General features: G+C 48.9%; 1 long non-coding RNA gene across 1 annotated transcript; it reads left to right on the top strand.

Moving 5' to 3' along the window:
• Window positions 1-5,570: 5,570 nt before the first annotated feature.
• On the top strand, window positions 5,571-9,561 carry LOC135317670 (uncharacterized). Its single transcript, XR_010376415.1, has 3 exons — window positions 5,571-5,656; window positions 6,141-6,270; window positions 9,236-9,561. It is a non-coding gene; the product is annotated as an uncharacterized LOC135317670 (long non-coding RNA).
• Window positions 9,562-12,300: the final 2,739 nt, after the last annotated feature.

The raw sequence follows: 12,300 nt of genomic DNA, 5'->3' as shown, positions 1-12,300 counted from the left end.
TCGGTCCTTCACCGGCCAAGTCCCTCGCGGGAGATTGGAACCGCGGTTAGAAGACCTCCACAATCACTTCAGAACTAGGTTCTGTCTCAGTCACACTCTTACACACACAGGCAACCGAATCCCACCCAACCAAACGGTATACAGCCTAAATACTTACGACTCCGTCGTCTTCGTTTGGATCTTCGCGCGCAGAATTACGGGCAAAACAAACTGCTGCAGCCGGCAAGGGAGCTTATAAAAATTAAATTCCTTGCTTGTCCCTGTTCGGGTTCAGGATGGCGTTAGCCCTGACCCAACCTGACCAGGAGCCACCGAATGGTGGGGCGCCCCTCCTAGATCAAGTCAGAATTCAGGAACCAAGACCATCCCGGACGAGCCCCCAATTGTTATGATTAATTTAGCCTTCAAAGGAATTTTAATCAAAGTATACAATTTATTGAATAGAGACAAGCAAGCAGCGCTGGATGCACGGGGGATCCTTCCGCCTAACGTGCATACCGTCATACGATACTACAGGGTTTATATTCAGTTACTTAATTAATAACAATTAGTAAAAACACGCCTAAGTTTACACTCTTTGGTCAGTGATAAGCATCCCACTTGCCGTTGGGCAGCCGTATTTAAATTAGCCACGCTTGCCATGTAGATGAGCACGCATGCTCTTTACAGGTGTGGGGGGGCAAGTCTTTTTGGTCCTGAATTGGGTCGGTGGTCGCACTCTCCCCCTGCCGGAATTACCTTTCCCCCAGTTTTCATGCTTCAGCGCCTCCTGAGCCAAGAAGTTCCCTGTTATCACTGCTGGCTGATTTGTGGCCTTCCCTTATCTTCTTTCTCTCCTTTGTAGCAAGATGTTTCCACTGTTAGTCCTTGAAGTTACTGAGTTGTATCCTTTTAGGAGGCCTCTTGACAGTGAAGCATTCATTGCTAATGCCGTCTTGTCTGGCCTAAGCATTATTTATTATCTTGTTAAAATTCTCAGATGTTAGTTTCTACTCCTAACTAAAATTCTTTCTTAACAATTAACTACACAAATTGTCAATCAACATCCCAACCATTAAGACAGTTAACAATTCAATTGAACACTGAACGGCCTCTCCGTTACACAAGCACAAACAGAACGGTCAAATGCTAGAGGGTCACACTTCACCGTGTGACTCTAGCATTGTTCCATATTGACACGAATCAGACGAACACATTTTACAAAAGTGAGTCTTGGGGACCTGGAAATGAGGCTTTGAGCGTTAAAAGAGGGGTTTGGACAAGGAAAGGGAGGGTTTGGGATTTAAAAAAGAGATTTAGTCCATGAAAAGGAGGGGTTTGGACCCTAACAGTGAGGGTTTGGGACCTCTGAATGAGGCTTTGTGCCTGAAAAGTGGGGTTTGGACGCTTGAAGCGAAGGTTTGGGCCTAAAAACTGAGGCTTTGAGAGTTAAAAGAGGGATTCTGTAAAATGTGTTCATGTGATTCGTGTCAATATGGAACTGTTGGTGCTTGTGTAACCAGGGCCGGTCAATTGACTCGCTAACGGTCGGGAGGGTTGGAATGTGGGTTGGCGGTTTGCTGCTAACAGGGGAAGCACCCTGCTACAAAGGGGGGTGCCAAGGTGGGGGGGGCACAGGTCGGCCAGTGGTGATGGCAGGGACCTTCTTGGCTCAGAAGGCGCTGAGGCATGGAAACTGGGGGAAGGGTAATTCCGGCAGGGGGAGAGTGCGACCACCGACCCAAGTCAGGACCAAAAAGACTTGCCCCCCCCACCCCCAGTAAAGAGCACGCGGGCTAATCTACGTGGCAAGTGTGGCTAATTTAACTACGGCTGCCCAACGGCAAGTGGGATGCTTATCACTGACCAGTGAGTGTAAACTTAGGCGTGTTTTTTACTAATTGTTATTAATTAACTGAATATAAGCCCTGTAGCATTGTATGACGGGATGCACGTTAGGAGGAAGGATCCCCCGTGCACCCAGCGCTGCTTGCTTGCCTCTATTCAATAAATTGTAAACTTTAATTGGAATTCCGTTTAAGGCTAAATTAATTATAACAATTTGAGTCCTGAAAGTGAGGGTTTGGCGGTTAAAACTGAGCCTTTGAGCTTTAAAAGCGGGGTTTGGACAATAAAATGGAGGCTTTTGAACTTAAAAAAGAGGGTTTGTCCCTAAAAAGGAGGGGTTTGGGTCCTAAAAGTGAGGGTTGGTTTGGGACCAAAAAAGGATGCTTTGAGCCCTAAACGATGATTTAGACCCTAAATGTGAGGCTTTGCAAGATATAAATGAGGTTTTGACAGTAAAAAAGACAGGTCTGGACCCTAACAGTGAGGGTTTGGGACATCTAAATGAGTCTCTTAGATTTCAAAGAGGGGTTTGGGCTCTAAAACTCATAGTTTGCAACAAAAAATGTATGGTTTGAGCAATAATATAGTCGATTTGATGCTAAAAGTGAGGGTTGGTTTGGCACCTAAAAATGAAGCACTGAGCGCTAAAAGAGGGGGTTTGATGCTGAAATGGAGGCTTTAGCTGTGTTAAGAGGGCTTTGGGTCCTAAAGTGAGGGTTTGACCTTTAAAACAGGGGTTTGGACCCTAAAAGTGAGGTTTGCAGTCCTGACTGTAAGGCTTTGAGCATTAAAAGAGGGGTTTGGACAATAAAAGGGAGGCTTAGGCTGTTAAAAATGAGGGTTTGTCCCTAAAAAGGAGGGATTTGAACCCTAAAAGTGAAGGTTTGGGATATAAAAACAAGGCTTTGCGTGGAAAAGATAGGTTTGTAGCTTAAAAGTGAGGGTTTGGGACTCCTAAATGAGGCTTTGTGCCTTAAAAGTGGGGTTTGGACCCACAAGACAGGGTTTGGCTGTTAAAAAAGGAGGCTTTGTGCCTTAAATGAGGGGTTTCGACCTTGAAAGTGAGGGTTTGGGACTGAAAAATGAGGCTTTGAGTGCTGAAAGACGGGCTTGGGACATAAAACCCTCCCTTCTAGCATCGAATCCTGTCTATTAATGCTCAAATGATGATTTTTTTCCTTCCAAACGGTACGTTTGAGAGTCAAACCCCCTTGTTTAAGGCTCAAAGCCTCATTTTTATGTGCCAGACCCTCACATTCAGGTTTCAAACCCCCCTTTTAACACTCAAAGCCTCATTTCTAGGTGCCAAAGTTTCACTTTTAGCACCCAAACCTGAGCTCACTGTTAGGAGCCAAGACCTCATTTCTTATGTCCAAAGCCCTATTTCCACCGGCAAAGCCTCATTTTTAGAGTTCAAACCCCTCTTTTTATGCTCAAAGCCTCATTTTTACCACCCAAAGCCTCACTTTCAGTGTCTAAACCTGTTTTAAACCTTGCAGCCTCCGCTTCTGGGGTCCCGCAGCCTCCGCTTCTGGGGTCCTGCCGCCCCTCATTTTTTGAGTTCCAAACCCCGCTTTTAAGGCTCAAAGCCTCCTCTTAAGGTCCCAGACCCTCACTCTCAGGGTGCAAACCTGTCATTTTCACTCTCAAAGCCTCTTTTATATCTTGCAAAGCCTCACGTTTAGCTGCCAAACACGTCTTTTAAGGCTCAGAGCCTCAGTTTTCTTTTCTAAACTGCCACTTTCAGGGTCCAAACTGCTCTACTAAGCATTAAAACCTCACTTTTAGGTATCAAAACCTCATTTGTAATGTCCAAAGCCCTATTTTCAACTGCAAACCCTCATTTGTAGGTCCCAAACCCTCACTTTGAGGGTCGAAACGCCTCTTTTAAGGCCCAAAGCCTTATTTCAGGTCCCAAAGCCTCATTTTTTTTTTTTGTTCCAAACCCCTGTTTTAAGGCTCAAAGCTTCATTTTTAAATCCCAAACCCTCACATTCATGGTCCAAACCTGTCTTTCAGGTTCAAAGCCTCAGTTTTAGGTCCCAAAGCCTCACTTTCAGGGTCCAAACCCCTCTTAGTACTCCGTGGCCTCCTTTTTAGGTCCCAAAGCATCCCATTTAGCATCAAATCCACTCTATTAATGCTCAAACCGTCATTTTTTCGTTCCTAACGGTGCGTTTCAGTCCAAACCCCTTGATTAATCCTCAAAGCCTCATTTTTAACAGCCAAGAGGGGCCCAAACCCCTTTTTTTAATGCTCAGTGCCTCCTTTAAAGCCCCAAGCCCTCACTTTTAGGTACTAAAACCTCATTTTTATTATCCAAGCCTCATTTTTATATCCCAAACCTTTACTGTTGGCATCGAATACGGTCTCTTAATGCTCAAACTGTCATTTTCTTTCCACACTGAGTTTTAGAGCCCAAAGCCGTCTTTTAACGCACAAAGCCTCATTTAGTGGTCCCAAACCCTCACTGTTAGGGTCCAAACCTGACGTGAGGCTCTTCGCTCTTGCTGCAAAAGCTATTTCAAATCACAGCTTTGAATAAGAAACACTATACTAGGTTTGTTCCAAGTACATTCATCATCCACTTGTTTCTTTCAATATCTGACCATTTCTATTCAAGCCAAGTAAGAACAGGGTCTCTCCCAATGTCAGGCAACACTGGGCCTGTCCAGCAAGCGTCAGTCATACCAGAGAGACAGTAAAAAGCTGAGCATTGTAAAACTCCTGCTTCGGCCCTGTTGGTGAGAGAACTTTTGAAGGGAAATATTTCTGGCCTTCAGGTCAGTCAAAAGCCACAGTCAGTCAGCTATTGCATTCCCTCTGGCTGTGGTTCCACGAATGGATCACGCTCAGGTGGAATAAATCTGCTTGAGATGCTTGCAAGCACAAATGCTTACAAACCAAATCATCTCTCTTAGTCTGGCGCTGCTTAGCTCATGCAAGGACGTAAGTTTACTTGGTTTAGGTGTAAGGACGTCAGCGGCAAGTCCTCTGGAACCGGGGCTGGGAGTTGTATTTTAGCTTTACGTATCTGGAAATCACAACTCCTCCTCCTTTGTCTGGTTCACTAAGTAGCATCTACGTGAAGGGCATGAACAAACGTAGGCGAGTGCACAGAAATGTTCACCGTCCTGTAACTCTGCCGCATTCCCGATTTTTAACATTATTGTATTTGTGTGTATATACCATATATTGGGTATATTGGTTAATTTCCTATTTGATAAAAATAGTCCATTTGCTTTCCCCTGACGTTTAATTTTAATGGTGTTTACTGACTGTGACAGAAATGTGCTTTGTTCACTCAACACCCTTTCCCCTGTGCTTTAATATCCTACTTTTTACTAAAGCATATTTTCACATTTTCTTGCCGTGTCAATGTTCCAAACACCCATTTTGCACAAAGTATTTCACCAAGTAATTACATTCGGCTGCTCCTTGGCTACTGGCTCTAAAAAAAATTAAATTTTTGAGGTTAATGGGTTTTCTTTATTACAGCTCAAAATACTTCATTGTCACACTGTACTAAATTGCCAGTCTTCCATGTCTCTGTTGGGGGGAAATACACACACACACCCCCAGCAGTGGGTTGTTGATTGATTTTTGTTCACATCTGCACAAACACATTTCTTATCCCATGAAGTAGTTCTCTTTATTCCAGAGGACAACGCCCGTGCCATTATTCCTCAAAAGGAAACAAACCCATCTGCTTCTCATAATTTGCACTTGTATTTCCGGATTTCCTGATTATTTAAAAACCTACATACTTTGGTATGTGCCACAAGACTTGGATCAACATGCTGTCTTCAGGTTATGCCATGCACGTGGGGTGAGTCTTTTATACAAGCACCAGATCAAATTCACCCCCTGCTGATCAAGTATTTGACAAAACGTGTTTTCGTTAGCGATAACGAACAGCTGACCTGACACATCCATCAGTTAACTCAAAACTGTAAGATCAGCTCAATGAGCGTGACATTTGGAGCTAGCTTAAAAAGAAGGCTGGCAGTCACCTAACGGCTCAGAAATCTTTCAATAATTTTATTGACTTGTTCTTTGCCGCTAAATACTGTAGCTTCATTCTGAAAAGCTACTCTCAACGTTGCCTAAAGGCTGATGCTTTCCTACAGCACTCTCAGGCTAGCTTAACCCCTGAGCTTAAGGAGCAAAGGGATAGGAAACCAAGTCACGCCATCAAGTAGCGCTAATAGTCATGCTGTAACCAAAGTGATGAACTTAATCAACCAGGGATGTTGTTATATTCTGGGGACATGGAGGGTACGAATCAGCGTATCTGTCGATCTGTGTTTTAGTCCCTCGGCAATCATTAATGTGACCGAAACAACAGACAACGTGCTGCTGTCAGAAAAGGATGACAACATGTGGTTTCGTGTAGCGGGCTGAGAAAACCGGCCAGGACGGCCAAGGTTAAGGGCCAAGTAGGTAAGAGGTAATTCCGGCAGGGGGAGATCTGGCCCCGGGGAGTTTTAAGGTTGCTGGGAGGTGTGAAGGTCTGCATCTGGGATCAAGTCAGCTCAGCCCTTTACGGTTTTGAACTGCTTTTCATGTGGAGGAAAACTAAAAGCTTCTAACACTGGGAAGCCCTTTACAGCAGGACATCAAAGGGCTATTGAGACGCTCCTGCCTGAAGGACTTCAAGGTTTGCAGCTTTCCCTTGGGCGGGAGGTTTTGAGGTTTCCCCATTATTAACCTCTGGTGCGGCACACTGCCGTGGGGCTGGGGAGCACAGAGCCGATTAAGCGCAGACTTGCTGATGCCACGTTGTCACCGCGGTGGCCACCGTAAGAGAGCCCCGGCTGTAGTGCTGTGCAGCAGAAGCTACATCCCTGGGCTGTGTCTCAGCCGCTTTCTTACTGTACAAATATCTGTGTACGTAGAGTAGTCAAGCCTGCGCAACACAGCTGCATTTCTTTGAGGACTGCTGTGCCACAAGCCACATCTTAGCCCCAAAGTTTTCCTTCCCCCTCAAGCGCGGAGCGCGCACTGCCCTTCACGCAGGGATGCTCTCACTGCCAATGTGTTTGTTCTCCTTTTCCCCTTCATAACCGTTCCCTTCCCGGAGCTTTCTATTTGCTGACGCCCTTAATATCCAGAGCTGTCAGGGATGAGAACCAAAGCCCTGCCGGCAGCTCAGGGAGGGTGAGCGGCTGCCCTTTTCCAAGCAAGCGGCTGAAATACAGCACGGTCAGCGGCGCTCTCAGTGTCCAGGCCTGTCACTGTCACGCTCCCACAGCACCTCCGTCTGCCCAGACCCCGCCGGGGGCTCAGCCACTGAGAGCAGCTGTCCTGGGAAGAGACTGGGGGGGCCTCGCAGGCCCTGGGGGTGTTGGCATGGCCCAGGCCCCTCTCTCCCTTCATCCCCTCTCCACGCAGGAGTGACATTTGATATCCAACACTATGCTCAGGAAACTGAACTGTAAATCCGACAGCACCCCCTGCACAAACGCTGGGTTAAAGCCGGTCTGAAGGCACCTACGATGCCGAAATGCCATCAGATTCTTTGTTACGCGCTGACTTCTTTTCCTTACCCTCCTACAGAGCTTATCAGTTTACTGCTTGCCCCTCTTTTGGCTGTTTACCTGGTGAGCTTGTTAAAAAAATGAAAAAAAGGTGCTCTTTCTGTGCAGCCGAGCTGAGTGTCCAGGTGCCCCTTTCCAACCTGCTCCCAGCTCGGGCTGCCAAGTGCCGTGGGTATGATTTAGATCCCTGGATGTGTGAAGAAGGGCGCTTAGTCCTGTGGTGAACGTGGTATTTGTGGTGTGCTTACCCCTAAAGCATCTGCCCCTTGGCTTGAAGGACCAGGAGGTTTCTGTAATACCAAAAGCAGAAAACCCTGTGAGATTGAGCTGAGTAAAGCCTTTAGTAAACTTAGTAGTTAAAACGTGACTCCTTCTGCAAGGCGATACCTCCCATGAAATACGACGTTTTCAGGCCCCCAGGATTCTTTATGGCTACCCTGCAAGGCTACTGATGGAAACATTTTTGTATTTTTAATGCTTACATTTGCACCAGAATAAAAATTTGCATGAGGCGAAGAGAGAAGCAATCCATTCTTCTGTCCTAACCTGCTCCAGCTCCTTCGCTCAGTGGCCGAAGAGCAGCTTGAAGCCAATGCCACATGCTGAGGAATCCAGAGCTGCTGTAACTGCGTTGGTTTCATAGTCAAATTGTAATCTATGGCTCTGCTTCAGCTGCAAAGTGAGGGTCACCTCTCCGTGTCTGATTCCCGTCAGGGATCAGCTCGGGCCTCCTAGGTTTGGATCACAGGACTAGGTTCCGACCGCTCTGGTTTGAATTACTTTTTGCTTGATAATGATGCAGTCACGGCACCCCAGTGCCTGTGTGCTGGAATGGGATCCTCCGTGATCCATCTTGCACCAGCCCAGAAATGGTTCTGCCTTAGGGGCATAAGCAGGCTTATGGCCGCTGAGCCGGCTGGGCTGAGGGCAGGTGTCGAGGGCTAATTCTTCTCTATTAAACTGGGGTACAGGATGAATAAACCATTCAGTGTCAGAAGTGAGCTTCTGTCACTCAAATGAGCCTGAAGACCATCAGGCCCAAGAACGACACCTCCAACACGCCCCACGTTCCTCCCTGGGGAGACTCGTGAGCCTGAACCTTTCTTTGCGTCATTAGCCTGTGGTGAAACAAAATTCTCCAGCCCGTGGCAGGGTTCCCTGTCGTCACTCGTGGAACAAACTGCCGCAGCTGGTAGGTAGAGTGAAGAAAGAGGGATTTCAGCTTTCGTGCTCAGTCTTTGGTGCTGCTGCCCGGAGAGTAACTCCAGCAGGGAGCTAGCGGTGGGTTCATTTATTTTAGCTGTTCCAACCTGCGCCTGCTGTCCGGCCTTCCCCCTTGTCTCCTTCAGCCCATGGAGGCTGCCTTTGGGCCACCCAGAGCCACCTGAGCCATCGGGTTTATCCCCATTCCTGCTCCTTGTATCCCCTCCGTGCTGGGTCCCACGGGGGTTGTGGACAGACTCACAGAAATCAAGAAACGGAGATCCAGAGGCTGAACCGTGCCCTTTTCAGCACACGCTCCTCGCTGCCAGATCAGCCCCCCGTGCACCCCTGGGTGTTGGGGTGACCCCCCCCAGAGGTCTGTGCTGGTTGTTGTGACGCACCTGGCGGGGGGGCCGTGTTTTGGTCGCTGCAGGTTCGAAGCCACCCTTGCAGGTCAGCCAGAGCCCTGACTGTAGTGTGCCCGGCTGCCTGGCCGCAGTACGGCCTGCCTGGCTGCAGGCAAGGCTCCCCCCGGGCAAGGGGGAGCTCTGGGCACGTGGAAGCGTCAGCAGGGCAAATAGAAGATCTGTTGATTTTTGAAATGCCCTTTCGTCCTCTGACGCCTGCTCTGATTTACTCATTTCCATTTCTTTCTCCCATTGCAGAATACTTGAGGAACGAGAGCGCCTTTCTGGGAGAGCTGGTGTTTGGGAGCGCAGACACCATTGAACTTTCCTGTGACAGCCACGGCTCTTCTGTGCCTGTTTTCTGGTTTAAAGACGGTATCGGGATTGCACCTCCCAGCAGAGCTCGTACTGGGCAGAAGCTGTTGAAGATCATCAGTGTGTCATACGATGGCTCGGGGCTGCACAGCTGCAAGGCGAGGCATTCCGACCAGGTCCTGGGAAACTTTACAGCCAGAGGTACAGGTGCGTGCAGAAATACAGCGCGCTCGGGACTGGTATTTTCCTTTTGTTTTTTAAATTTTGCCCCCCCACGCGCTCAGTGCAGCTGGTGCTTTGCGGGGTTCATCCGTACTGGGCAGGCCTCTGCCTCCCTGGTGACTCCTGGCAGTGATTAGACCGACAGAACCAACCAGCCGAAGCTTGCTTGCGTGTCCACGGCCGATGTTAAAGCGTGACGGTGAGACTGAGAGAGCCTGAGAGACGGTGCTGGTCAGATTAAACCCCAACCGCCCCCTAACACTCAACTAGAGGCAGTGCTACGTGGGCCTTTGAAGTCTTTTGTGAGTGGGTGAGCTGTGGCTCAGGGAGGTTGAGCGAGTGACTTTTTCTGCTCTATGTGACAAATCAGTGGCAAAATTGCATGTAAAAGCTGGAGGTTGCTGAAGAGTATTTCCCTGTTGTAGGCGATGAATGTCTTCCCTCCATCCTGGTTATCAGAAATTGCTAGTTTGTTTTGGCGGCAGCTTCTCTGTAAGCTGTGTCCGTCTCAAATATGTGCTTCATCAGAGGGGCTTATTGGGATTCCTACGTTGCAAAGACGCGCGGTGTCAGCAAAGCACGTGCTGTCGTTTGCTTGGCCATACTGTCCGTGATGAGGCCAGCGGGACAGACCAGCTCCAGGCTGTGCGAGGCTGGGTCAGTACCCAGGGAGTGTCAGAAGCATCTGTTGTCCCCAGGTAGCTAACCACTGCCACTGAGATCATCCCCGTGATCTCAGGCTGCTGCATGGGTAGAAGGATCCACATGGCTGTGAGCAGATGGAAAGCCTCCCGATGGCACAGATTCAAAGCCTGATTTTTCAGAACAAGGAACCCGTTGTGGATCTAAGCTTTTAAATTCTCTCCTTTGCTTTTGTGCTGTTGGCGTTTTTCAGGCATCCCTGAACATTAGGTCCTTGCCTCCAAAAGCTGAGTTCCCTGAAAAAGTAAGGGGCTCTCTCTGAAAACCGAACGCAGAGGTGTTTGTGATTGTAAATCCCATGCACTCCATAAAGGGCTTTCTCTTGTGTCAGAAAATTTGTGTGAGTGAGGGAATCAAACCAAGAATAATAAATCAAAGCTTGTTTCAGCAAGAGTTTTGGAGGAAGAATGGTGACAAGCCCCTGCTGGTGGGGTGGTGTTTTACTGGTGTGGAGGAGAGGATACTTCAGTTGGTGGGAGCGAGTCCCCAAACCCCTGGGCCTGTCGCGTGGGCTGCCAACGTTTCCGCAGCTCCCCTCGTCGGGCGGCTGTTTGCAAGGGGTGTGTTTGAGCACTGGGGGTTCAGCAGCCGCCGGGCCCTGGCCCTGGGCAGCCTGCTCTGGGGGACCCTGCCTGCGCAGGGGCTGGACCAGCTGCCCCCAGGGATTCCGGAAGGCCTTTCTCTCCCTTGTGACTCCGTGACTCTGGAACTGGTGCTGCGAGGGGCCAGCGCTGTGGGAGCGCTGGGAACGTTGTCTTCCCTGGGCTCTGCCTCTGTCGGGACGGCTGCGTGTGCGCTCTGCCCTGAGACACTCGGCGCCTGCGCCCGCCTGTCCAGGTACGCCAAGCAGTGTGCAACAGAGCACACTTTCAGGAGTGACCTGAGGAGCTTTTGCTAGCTTGGCCGCGTTGGAGAGGGACTGCAGCTCCTGCATGCAGGAATAGTCGTGTTGGAGAATAACCCTAGGAGGCAGCTGGCTAAAGGGGCTCTAGTGTCAAACGCTGATGTGTCTCGGGTTTGGGTTTGTTCATGTAAAGGGAAATGAAATCTGTGGTCTGCATCAGATACGGGATCGGGGCTGTTGGGGGCTGTATTTCTGGGGAAAATGTCACTGAGCCAGTCATGAATAGTAATTCAAAAAGCTCTATAATTGTGATCTTTCCCTGCTGTTCAACAAAGCGGATGCTGTTTTTCTCAACAGAGCATAGTTTTTCTTCCATTTCTTCTTCTTTGGCTTCTTCCCACTCTTTGTCCTCTTTCCTTAGACAATGTGACCCGAGCAGTGTCAGGCAATGGTGTCCCTTCTCTGACCACCAAGTAACGCTTCCCTGAGATCACTTTAGCTTCCACATCTGGCTGAGTGAAAGAATGACGCCCATCAGCCTCAGCCTCCCTCCGTGCGAGAGTGAGCCTCTACGTGCACGAGGGAGTCCAGAGCTGGCTGAGAGTGCCTTGGGTGCTGCCCTTTCTAAAAGCGAAGGGGTTTCTTGCAGCTCTCCTTGCAAAGTGAGTGTGTGGTTTGACACGTGCATGAGCTAGCAGGACGGCTTACGGCCACAGAATGGAGATGGGCAAATCCCCTCTCCTTCTCCCCGGTGCAGTGTCCTGCCTCCTTCCTTGTGCCGGCTTTTATGCTTGCTGGCTCTCTCTGCAACCCCGTTTCACTCTCTAAGCTGGTGGGAAACTCTCTGCTCTTGTGGGTGCGTTCCCTGTCTGCTTGGGGAGTTAATGTGGCTCCTAAGGAGCTCTAAACCGTGTGCAGGTCAGGGCAAGGGAAGGCACAGGGATACAGGAGCAGAAGGAAGGAGCAGATGGAGAGATGGGGGCAGCAGCAAGGCCTCTCTTTTGGTGGCACTGAAGTGAACCTGGTTTGTGACATCACGTCTGCAGCTGCGACTGACCGTATCTTTAGCTTTTCCTTCAGTAAGCCCGTAACATTGTTGGCCTTTGAATCTGACTTTCATGTACCACATGTCAGTCAATGGTGACATCCCAGAACACTGACTTGGCTGGATGTGATTCTGCTCAAACATGTAATTTCTCAACTTTTTCTTTTTTATTTATTTTCTGGAGCTTTTTAATGC

This window comes from Phalacrocorax carbo, chromosome 26, assembly GCF_963921805.1.
Source record: "Phalacrocorax carbo chromosome 26, bPhaCar2.1, whole genome shotgun sequence".
In the NCBI taxonomy this organism is placed as follows: domain Eukaryota; kingdom Metazoa; phylum Chordata; class Aves; order Suliformes; family Phalacrocoracidae; genus Phalacrocorax; species Phalacrocorax carbo.
The sequence above is the reverse complement of the archived record's forward strand: the minus strand, read 5'-3'. Positions and strand labels throughout refer to the sequence as shown.